Genomic DNA, 9,484 nt, shown 5'->3' with positions numbered 1-9,484 from the left:
TGATAACATAAATGTAGACAAAATGTATGTTATTAACCTTCTCTTAATTCTAGCTAAATATCATATTCATTGTACCAAATTTGCCAACCAACGTCCAAATATTGTTGTTTTTAAAGCCCTACTATTGTCATACTTAGATACTTTAAAACATTGTACTAACACTAAAGCTGTGAAAACCATAAGAATCTGTGATGAATATATTACCTAAGTAACCTCGAGCTTTTTTATTTATTTTATTATATTTTTCTTTGTATTTCTTAATTTTATTGTAATGTGACTGCTTTTTGACCTGTTCTTTGTATGTATTGTATATTTTGTCAATAAAAAAAATAAAAAATAAAAAAAAGGCTTGTGTATCATCTGTGTTGCCATGGCAACATCTCCACACGTCCCAAACTATGGTCCTAAAGCACCAGCAGTGCTCTGTTCTGACCACCAGGTGGCTCGCGAACAAACCGTCACTGCTGGAAGTGAACCCGGAAGTGATCGTGTTCATTTTCCTCCTCATCTCCGCCGCCTGAAACACGAGTGTTCATCTTTTCTCTTGTTTGAGTTGAAATCAGGAGCACAAAGGATCGAGGGGAAACACTTCGCTTTTCAGCGATGGTGAGCACATTTGATCGTGGAAAATGTCCCCCCGAATTTATGTTTACCAGGAAGGTGTTTTGTTCATCTAGTGGAGATGGAAAGGAGGGATACTTTTTCTTCTTTTTTTCCTATTGTTTCTTGTTTGGTTTGCCGACTCGTATCTCAGTTCACCATGGAACGCTCATAATTGTAGCCTATATACGGAGATTTATGTGCGGGATGGAGATGAATCACGCAGTGTTTTTTTCCCTCCACATTGGATCGGAGCCAAAACATCTCGGCTTCAGTAAACTGACGCTCCTTGGGACGCTGCTGTTGACTAAGAACAAACCCCAGATAGGCAGAATGGACAGGCGGTCCATCATTTACTTTATCCTGCTTCTTTCTGGTGATATTGAGGTTAATCCAGGTCCCGTAGTCACTCGGCAAGCCGCCCGTCTCACGAGGGAACTACAGCTGCTTTCCGAGACAAAGAACCCCAGCGGAGGAAACATCGACACGGGTTCTACTGGTGACGAGTGCTATGGATGCCCACCCGGCTCTCTACAGCAAAGCTCCAACATCGAGGCTACTCGTGACCAGCTCGCGGCCGTGGTGATCGAGCCGCCGCCCGATAAAAACAGCGCCGACGTTGACCTGGATGTCCCCCTGCCGCCCCCCCCGTCACCGAGGATGCTGGTGCCCAGTTCGCAGCCGCTAGATCGCCGGAGATGACCGTCGAGCCGGATGCCCCCCCGCTGGTCCCGCCACCCCCCAGGGATCGAGATCAGTCGTGGCTGGCGGCATATCTTGGCTTTGAAGCTGTCGGCGCCGCCACACCAACACCCCGTGCGGTCGAAAAGGCATGGATCTCCTCCTGTTTGAGCTCCCAGTCAACAAAGGAACCTGGCCTCCCCCCCACCCCCACCGCTCCCCCACTTCAGTCTCAACTACAACCGGACTATGATGACCACCTCCCCCCCACGACAAACTTTCCTGTCTCGGTCGAAGACAAAGAGCCCCCCAGCTCCGACGTTGGCTCGATCACTACAGAGAACATGCACTCTGTTGTTTTTGCGAAACCAGGACTTCATCTAGTCCATTTAAACATCAATAGCTTGAATCCCAAAAAACTGGAGCTAATTAAGGGAATGTTTCATGGCGGTAAGGCAAAGATTTTATCCTTCTCTGAAACTAAACTTGATGACTCGTTTACAGATGCTAGCATTGAAATTGCCAACTACACTGTAATCAGGAATGATAGAAACAGGTGGGGAGGCGGAGTTTGCATGTATGTACATAATGATGTCAATTTTATCCCCCGTCCAGACTTACACCACAGTTCTCTTGAAACTGTATGGATTGAGGTAATCTTTGAACATGCAAAAAACATACTAGTATGCGCTGTCTATAGACCACCTGATCAGAATGATTTCTTTGAGCTGTTTGATGAGAGCTTAGCAAAGGTGGACGGTACTGAGTATCACATTTTGGGCGACTGGAATGTGGACATTTTGCGTAAAGACGCACCCATGTTCAAGTCCTTTGATGGGTTATGCAATCAATACAGCCTCACTCAGCTTGTCACAGTACCCACCAGGGTGACAGAGCACTCTCAAACCCTCATAGATCTCGTCGTAACCACTGACAAGTCCAAAGTCACCGCTAGCGGGGCTATTGTATGCGGTCTTAGTGATCATTATATGATCTACTCTACCCGAAAAATACACAAACCCAAGGCTAGTGGCCACAGAACTGTCGTTGCTAGAAGCCTGAAGAACTACTCCAGTGAGGCTTTTAATCTCAAACTAGCGGGTGTAGACTTTTCCCCAGAGCTGCAGTGTACAGATGTCGAAGAAGCATGGCGCGGTTTTAAAACCAAATTGACCAATGCTCTAGACGACGTGGCCCCCTTGAATACCACCAGGGTTAAAGCCCGCCAAGAGCCATGGTATAACTCAGATATTGCAGAATCAGCTAAACTAAAAATACGATGAAAAACGAAAGTGCTGCAAAAAGCTCAGGAAAAAATTCAACCCTGGCCTCAAAATCCACGTTGAGCATCTTACTGCTCAATGCAAGAGACTTAGAAACCAGACAACCGCCCTAGTTAGATCCGCCAAAAAAAACTACATCGACGACAAAATCGATGAATACAAAAACAAACCACGAGACCTATGGAAGTTGCTTAACAACCAATTAGGCTTAAAATCAAAAACCATATGCCACAACATAAACATCAAAACGGACGCCGCTCTCATTTCTGACAAAGGTGAAGTGGCTACCCATCTTAACAAAACCTTTACCACCACAGCCCGTTCACTGGTCGAAAGACTGGTCGCCCCATCTGGGCAGTATGGTGAAGAATTTGTTAAAAAATTCTACAAAAAACTGGGCGTCAAAAAAAGACAGCTTTAAACTTTCCACAGTGACAACTGATGAAGTGTTTAAAAAATTGAGCGCCCTACCTCAGCACAAGGCCACTGGCCTTGATAAAATCCCAGCTAGATTTCTCAGAGATTCAGCCGCCACCATTGCTCCAATCATTACCCACATAATTAACCTTTCCATCGAACAGGGTCATGTCCCCCAGGACTTCAAACTAGCAAAAGTAACCCCCCTGCACAAAAAAGGTAGCAAACTAGACCCTGGAAACTACCGCCCCGTTTCCATTCTTAGCTCCATATCCAAAGTCATGGAGAAAATAGTCTACGAACAGATTGCAAGATATCTCGATGAGAATAATCTGATTTACGAGTTCCAATCTGGATTCAGAAAATCCCATTCCACTGACACATGCCTTCTCTATTTGACTGACCAAATCAAACGCGAAGCGGATCAGGGCAAATATAGTGGCATGGTCATGATGGACCTCCAGAAGGCATTTGACACCGTGGATCATGCTATTCTGATAGAGAAACTAAAAGCCATCGGTCTTGACAGCGCAGCAGTGAGCTGGATGCAATCTTACCTGGTGGGGAGGGAACAGGTGGTGGAGATTAACGGTACCCTGTCCCCCCCCCTCCCAGTAAGCTGTGGAGTTCCTCAAGGTAGCATACTGGGACCTCTGTTGTTCCTAATATACGTGAACGACATGGCATCTGCTTGCGACTGCAACCTGTTCCTGTTCGCGGATGACTCGGCTCTCCTAGTCTCGGGCAAGGACCACTTGCAGGTTGAAAAGACACTTAACTCTGAACTGAGTAAGATCTGCACATGGCTTAACGACAACAAATTATCAATTCACCTGGGCAAAACCGAGTCCATCCTCTTTGGATCAAATCATAACCTCAAAAAGGTAGAGAACTTCACAATCAAAGTGGGTGACAAGGTCATAACACGAAAAAACGAAATCTCTTACTTAGGATGTATCCTTGAAGCTAATCTTTCCAGCGAAAAGATGACTTCAAAAGTAATACAAAAAATCAACCAACGAACTCGTTTCCTACAGAGGATCGCCCCAATGGTCAACTTCAACACACTGAAGACCATAGCTGGTGCAATAATCCAGCCCCTCTTTGACTATGGAGTCCACGTATGGTATCGTGACGCCCCACAAGCCCTAAAAACTAAACTCCAAACAGCCCAAAATAAACTAATTAGGGTCCTGCTTAACCTTCCCAATCAGACTCACCTCACCGCTACTCACCAGTTAAGAGTGGGGTGGCTCAGAGTAGATGACAGAGTACAGCAACTTGCAATGGGACTGGTGTACAAGATACACTACACCACTATGATACCCAAGTACCTGTCAAAATACTTTATAAACGTTAAGGATGTCCATAATTACAACACCAGATGCAGTGCCACAGATCACGTTCAACCCAGAGTCAACTCAAAGAAAGGGTCGAACTCGTTCTTCTGCTATACCACAAAAATGTGGAATGCCTTACCGAAGGCCATAAAGGAGTGTGGATCACTAGCATCCTTTAAAATTGCCCTAAAAAACCACTTACAGGCAGCAGCCGTTCACAACTGGTAAAAACCTAGCCCAACCCTACCCTCCCTGCCCCTTCCTTGTATATACTGTACATACTGATTGTTTAGACTTACTGTTACCTGCCCCTTCCTTGTATATATTGTATATACTGTACTTACTGATTGTATAGACCTACTGTTTTCTTTTTCTTTCTTTTTTTCTTTACATGTCTACTGCATAGTACTGTGTTCTATTTGTCTGTCATTCAATGTTATATGAGATACTTAAATGGTTTCCTGTTGAAATAAGCTTAGTCTTTTCATGGATCTCCTTTTAGTAGACCTTGTACCAGTGAACTGTACCGTCATGAATCTGTACATTTTCCTATGCAAACTTCTAATAAAGCCTTCAATCAATCAATCAAATGGTCGGCTCCGGTTCAACCGCTCCCGGCTAACGTTAGCCTAGCGTGTGAGCTAACTGAACGTCGACGAGATGCATGCACTGCAGATGCAGACAGATGTCACGAGCTGTGGTCGCTTAATTTAGTGTTTCTCAAACGTTCACATTTCAAGGTCTCCCCTTAACTCTGACAGTGTACACAATGGAACCAAATGGACCAGAGTTACAGATTGTATGGGTCAATTCAGACCCCACTAAAGGAACCCACAGAGTCCCTGGAATCCACTGTGAGAACCACTGGCTTAATTCAGTGGGTTTCAACCGTTTTCATATCAAGGGCCCGTTATTTATTCAGCATTTGAGCCACGGACCACCATTTGATGATGAGATTTAGCCTCTCAGACACAAAACGTAGATTTTGTTGTCGTTGGATAATATTTTGTGTACAATTCCATGCTGTGTTGCTGTGGGATAAAAGAGATAATAGCCAAACGTTGGTCAAAAATATCAGTTTTTCTGGATTCCCTAATTGTGTAGACTTCTTGTAAATTACGTAATGCAGATTTATTTTCTTAACAAATCTAACTTTTGAGGGCGTAAATGGACCCGTAAGGGTTTACACTCTGGATGGTGCTGGATTTGGAAGCGCTCGTGGGAAGTCACTCAACAGTCCTGTGTACCCCCTGGTTCTAAATGTCACATAATGCAGGTGTCAGTGGGATGTTGCGTTATCAAAGACGAGCGCTTCCAAAGTTTCCAACACTTAATGACCGAAGGTAACTCATAACATGTCTACAGTGGATTCTGAAACAAACACTTTGTAGATAGAAAGAGGATACTCCAAGCTTTCCATAGAGCACCAATGTTGTTGAGTTTGACGTTGTTTAATACAATCAGATAGCAAAAAAGAAAAAAAAATGTTTTGATGCATTGGCTGCCTATGGGAGGGAAGTATTGCAACCCTAGATTCAACATAATTAGAAAAAAATCTAGTGTTGCAATTTGCAGCTATGTCTGCTCTAACACAGACTGTTATACTTACCTGGCTACTGAAAACACTGGATGCCATTGTCCACACTGTGTCTAAGAACGTTTTGTCTGCTCTTTATGTATCGTCTCCCACAGAAACCCATTCTGCTCCAGGGCCATGAAAGGTCCATCACTCAAATCAAATACAACCGAGAAGGAGACCTGATCTTCTCTGTCGCTAAAGACACCGTAAGTCAACAATACTTGCATGGACTTGTTCAGGTTTATTTAATTTCAAATGCATCTAGTTATACTATGTTAACTTTATGAACTTAAATACAAATACATTGATCATAAAAAAGACCACTATACTAGTCATTCAAACTACTAATATGTAAGTAATTTCAAGCTGGTGATGTTTACTTCTAATGTATTACTGTAAATGAGTCTAATTTCGAGAATAAATAAATATTGAATGAATGAATTAAAGCAGGTCATGTTTTCATGTTTGGAATTGTAACAGCTGAAATCAATAATATATCAGTATTAACCTGCGGGCCAAATTAAGAACATGTGGCCCATGTATGGACTAGTTGGTAACTTTTGGCATTTTCCACTGCATGGCGTTTACTGGCTTTTGGTACCATATACCGGTACTTTGTTTTACACTACAATATAATATTCTGTAAAATCCTGTGTTCATTGAACTCTTGAAAGTTCACTTATTGTTAGTGCCAGGTACTCGCTTTGTGTGATACAGTATAAATAGAAAACGCCAAAAGTTGAGTCATATTTGTGTCTATGCTTGTCTTCCATCTGTTGAATTTCAGGTAGCCAACGTGTGGTACTCTGTCAACGGCGAGCGACTCGGCACCTACAACGGACACACTGGCGCTGTGTGGTGCGTCGACTGCGACTGTATCTAGGGATGGCCAAAGTCATGGAGAAAATAGTCTACGAACAGATTGCAAGATATCTCGATGAGAATAATCTGATTTACGAGTTCCAATCTGGATTCAGAAAATCCCATTCCACTGACACATGCCTTCTCTATTTGACTGACCAAATCAAACGCGAAGCGGATCAGGGCAAATATAGTGGCATGGTCATGATGGACCTCCAGAAGGCATTTGACACCGTGGATCATGCTATTCTGATAGAGAAACTAAAAGCCATCGGTCTTGACAGCGCAGCAGTGAGCTGGATGCAATCTTACCTGGTGGGGAGGGAACAGGTGGTGGAGATTAACGGTACCCTGTCCCCCCCCCTCCCAGTAAGCTGTGGAGTTCCTCAAGGTAGCATACTGGGACCTCTGTTGTTCCTAATATACGTGAACGACATGGCATCTGCTTGCGACTGCAACCTGTTCCTGTTCGCGGATGACTCGGCTCTCCTAGTCTCGGGCAAGGACCACTTGCAGGTTGAAAAGACACTTAACTCTGAACTGAGTAAGATCTGCACATGGCTTAACGACAACAAATTATCAATTCACCTGGGCAAAACCGAGTCCATCCTCTTTGGATCAAATCATAACCTCAAAAAGGTAGAGAACTTCACAATCAAAGTGGGTGACAAGGTCATAACACGAAAAAACGAAATCTCTTACTTAGGATGTATCCTTGAAGCTAATCTTTCCAGCGAAAAGATGACTTCAAAAGTAATACAAAAAATCAACCAACGAACTCGTTTCCTACAGAGGATCGCCCCAATGGTCAACTTCAACACACTGAAGACCATAGCTGGTGCAATAATCCAGCCCCTCTTTGACTATGGAGTCCACGTATGGTATCGTGACGCCCCACAAGCCCTAAAAACTAAACTCCAAACAGCCCAAAATAAACTAATTAGGGTCCTGCTTAACCTTCCCAATCAGACTCACCTCACCGCTACTCACCAGTTAAGAGTGGGGTGGCTCAGAGTAGATGACAGAGTACAGCAACTTGCAATGGGACTGGTGTACAAGATACACTACACCACTATGATACCCAAGTACCTGTCAAAATACTTTATAAACGTTAAGGATGTCCATAATTACAACACCAGATGCAGTGCCACAGATCACGTTCAACCCAGAGTCAACTCAAAGAAAGGGTCGAACTCGTTCTTCTGCTATACCACAAAAATGTGGAATGCCTTACCGAAGGCCATAAAGGAGTGTGGATCACTAGCATCCTTTAAAATTGCCCTAAAAAACCACTTACAGGCAGCAGCCGTTCACAACTGGTAAAAACCTAGCCCAACCCTACCCTCCCTGCCCCTTCCTTGTATATACTGTACATACTGATTGTTTAGACTTACTGTTACCTGCCCCTTCCTTGTATATATTGTATATACTGTACTTACTGATTGTATAGACCTACTGTTTTCTTTTTCTTTCTTTTTTTCTTTACATGTCTACTGCATAGTACTGTGTTCTATTTGTCTGTCATTCAATGTTATATGAGATACTTAAATGGTTTCCTGTTGAAATAAGCTTAGTCTTTTCATGGATCTCCTTTTAGTAGACCTTGTACCAGTGAACTGTACCGTCATGAATCTGTACATTTTCCTATGCAAACTTCTAATAAAGCCTTCAATCAATCAATCAAATGGTCGGCTCCGGTTCAACCGCTCCCGGCTAACGTTAGCCTAGCGTGTGAGCTAACTGAACGTCGACGAGATGCATGCACTGCAGATGCAGACAGATGTCACGAGCTGTGGTCGCTTAATTTAGTGTTTCTCAAACGTTCACATTTCAAGGTCTCCCCTTAACTCTGACAGTGTACACAATGGAACCAAATGGACCAGAGTTACAGATTGTATGGGTCAATTCAGACCCCACTAAAGGAACCCACAGAGTCCCTGGAATCCACTGTGAGAACCACTGGCTTAATTCAGTGGGTTTCAACCGTTTTCATATCAAGGGCCCGTTATTTATTCAGCATTTGAGCCACGGACCACCATTTGATGATGAGATTTAGCCTCTCAGACACAAAACGTAGATTTTGTTGTCGTTGGATAATATTTTGTGTACAATTCCATGCTGTGTTGCTGTGGGATAAAAGAGATAATAGCCAAACGTTGGTCAAAAATATCAGTTTTTCTGGATTCCCTAATTGTGTAGACTTCTTGTAAATTACGTAATGCAGATTTATTTTCTTAACAAATCTAACTTTTGAGGGCGTAAATGGACCCGTAAGGGTTTACACTCTGGATGGTGCTGGATTTGGAAGCGCTCGTGGGAAGTCACTCAACAGTCCTGTGTACCCCCTGGTTCTAAATGTCACATAATGCAGGTGTCAGTGGGATGTTGCGTTATCAAAGACGAGCGCTTCCAAAGTTTCCAACACTTAATGACCGAAGGTAACTCATAACATGTCTACAGTGGATTCTGAAACAAACACTTTGTAGATAGAAAGAGGATACTCCAAGCTTTCCATAGAGCACCAATGTTGTTGAGTTTGACGTTGTTTAATACAATCAGATAGCAAAAAAGAAAAAAAAATGTTTTGATGCATTGGCTGCCTATGGGAGGGAAGTATTGCAACCCTAGATTCAACATAATTAGAAAAAAATCTAGTGTTGCAATTTGCAGCTATGTCTGCTCTAACACAGACTGTTATACTTACCTGGCTACTGAAAACACTG

At 43.2% G+C, this 9,484-nt stretch overlaps 1 long non-coding RNA gene across 1 annotated transcript; it reads left to right on the top strand.

Moving 5' to 3' along the window:
- Positions 1–495: 495 nt before the first annotated feature.
- LOC308293300 lies at positions 496–6,776 on the top strand. Its single transcript, XR_013962449.1, has 3 exons — positions 496–606; positions 6,014–6,106; positions 6,688–6,776. It is a non-coding gene; the product is annotated as an uncharacterized lncRNA (long non-coding RNA).
- Positions 6,777–9,484: the final 2,708 nt, after the last annotated feature.

Source organism: Nannobrachium achirus, assembly GCF_963921795.1.
Source record: "Nannobrachium achirus genome assembly, chromosome: 10".
Lineage (NCBI taxonomy): Eukaryota > Metazoa > Chordata > Actinopteri > Myctophiformes > Myctophidae > Nannobrachium > Nannobrachium achirus.
This window is presented reverse-complemented; position numbering and strand designations above follow the sequence as displayed.